This window comes from Gymnodraco acuticeps, unplaced genomic scaffold (genome assembly GCF_902827175.1).
Source record: "Gymnodraco acuticeps unplaced genomic scaffold, fGymAcu1.1, whole genome shotgun sequence".
Classification (NCBI taxonomy): domain Eukaryota; kingdom Metazoa; phylum Chordata; class Actinopteri; order Perciformes; family Bathydraconidae; genus Gymnodraco; species Gymnodraco acuticeps.
Window position 1 is genome coordinate 66,588 of NW_022991047.1, and position 2,792 is coordinate 69,379.

Sequence of the window (2,792 nt, forward strand, 5' to 3'; positions counted from 1 at the left end):
GAGTTCAAAGACAAAATAGAGAGGATGGAGATTCAAAGCAGAAAGTTTAATCTACGTGTGATTGGACTGTAAACGGACATTGAGAAGAGCGATCCCATTGCCTTTGTGACAAACTTTTTAAAGGAGGTGTTCGGAAGTGAGCTCTCATGTGAACCGGCAGTCGAGATTGCATACAGGATTGGGCAGGGGACTGATTTGAGACCCAGACCTATGATTGTCACTATGCAGAGATATCAAGCTAAGGAAGCTATCTTGAAGCTGGCAAGAAGCAAGGGAGAGATTATTTTCCGTGACATGCGAGTGAAGATATTTCCTGATATTACTCCGGATATTGCCAGGAGGAGAGCCCTATTCAATGACGTCAGGATGAAGCTGCGCAAGGCTGAGGTGAGGCATGGACTATTGTTCCCCGCAACGCTCATCGTAACCTTCAATGGACAAACCAAACTGTATCGGGACTGTAGTGAAGCTGAGCATTTCTATAAAACAGTGATAAGCCTGGTTTCAGTGCAAACCAGAAATGAAGGTGGGAAATGACTGATTGACATGACCTGATAGATGGTATGATTATACATATAGGAGAAGAAATTAATTGTATTATGAAAATGGGAATTGTTGCAGTTTTGGTGATCTCCACAATTGTTTTATTTTCTTGTAGGCCAATATTCACTGGTCTATGAGTTATCTACTCATTTATTTAAAGTTATTTACTTCATCATCTGCGAGTATGAATGTATGTTTAAAGGTTTAAATTGGCTCATATAAATATATGTGGTCTAAGAAATAAAGTGTCTGAGATGAAGGAAATATTATCATGTGGTATTCATTTGTTAGCAATATCTGAAACTCACTTAGATGACACATTTAATGACGCTGCTGTGGATATTGATGGATATAGAATATTTAGAAAGGACAGGAATGCATATGGAGGTGGGGTGGCAGTATACATTCAAAAGCAAATACCAGCTAAAGTGAGATATGATTTGATGTCTGCTGATATTGAAGTACTTTGGTTGCAAATTAATTTACCTCACTTGAAACCTTTGTTGGTAGGATGTTGTTACAGACCTCCAAATGCAAACTTAATTTATTTAGACAAATTATGTGAAATGTTAGACAAAGTTTGTGATCTTGACAGAGAGATTTATTTTATCGGAGATTTAAATATTGACTGGAATATGTTGCACTATGCCCTTAAAAACAAGCTGCAGACAATAATTAATACATGTAACTTGGTACAAATGGTGACTAAACCTCCTAGGATATGAATAAAGAAAGATGGGTCAAAAAGTGCAACTTGTATTGATCATATATTTACTAATTTTAACCATGTATGTTCTCAGGCAATATCAATTCCAGTAGGGTGTTCTGATCATAATTTAATAATTATCGTGAGAAAGACAAAGGTGCCAAAAGCTGGACCAAAAGTAATTGTGAGGAGATCAATGAAATATTTTAGTGAAGAGTCATTTATACAGGATGTTCAAAAGATATGTTGGAAACATGTTTTTGAGAAAGTCGATCCAGATGATGCTCTTGATTTCTTTAATTTGTTATTCATGCAGGTGATTGATAAACATGCTCCACTTAGAAAACAGACTGTAAAGAACTTTAGAGCACCCTGGTTAGATGAGGAATTAAGGGATCTAATGAAACAAAGAGATGATGCAAACAAATGTAGCTCTCTCATCAAGTTATGAGTCAGATGGGCAAATTTATAGAAGGTTAAGGAATTATGTTACAGCATTAAATTAAAAAAAAAAACAGTTGTATTATGGAAATAAAATTAAAGAGATAAAGGATGACAAGAAAAAACTGTGGAGTTTAGTGAATGGCATGATGGGCCGTAAGCCGAAATCCACCTCAACATATCTTGAGGTGGATGGGACATTTTGACAAAACCAGTACAAATTGCTAATCATCTGAATGATTATTTTCTTGATAAAGTAAAACATTTGAGGAGAAATATGAATCAAACTATAAATAGTAACTCCACATTTCTAATAAAGGATTTAATTATGAAAAATAAGAAGTGTACATTTAAAATAGAAAAAGTGACAATTACAGATGTTGAATGTCTACTAGGTAAATGTAATGATAAACCACCAGGAGTGTATAATTTAGTTGGTACATTTCTTAGATATGTTGCTAATTTTGTTGCAGAGCCTATCTGTCATATTATACATTTGAGTATTGATAAATGTATTTGCCCACAGGCATGGAAAATAGCAAAAATTATTCCACTTGCAAAAAATCCAGCTGGACCATTTTCTGGTACAAATAGCCGTCCAATACGTTTATTACCAGCATTAGCAAAGATAATGGAGAGAATAATTTTCAATCAAATACAAAAATACTTTGAAGGTAAAAAACGTAATACTGTGTATCAACATGCTTACAGACCTGGCCATTCCACATGCACCGCTTTAACACAAATGACAGATGACTAGAAGGGCGAACTAGATAATAGGAAGTTAGTGGGTGCAGTACTACTCGATGTTAGTTCTGCTTTTGATGTCATTGACCATTCTTTGTTGTTACACAAGCTGGAACAATATGGTTTTCATTTTGAAACGCTGAAGTGGTTAGAAAGTTACCTGACAAATCGAAGTCGAACTTTTTTTTTTAATGGAAGTCTCTCAAAGATGAAAACAGTCACTTGTGGAGTACCTCAGGGTAGTTGTTTGGGACCACTTTTATTTTCTATTTTTACAAATGACCTAGCATTAGTGTTAGAAAAATCAAAAATGGTAATGTATGCAGATGACTCAACAATATATTATGCAGCATCA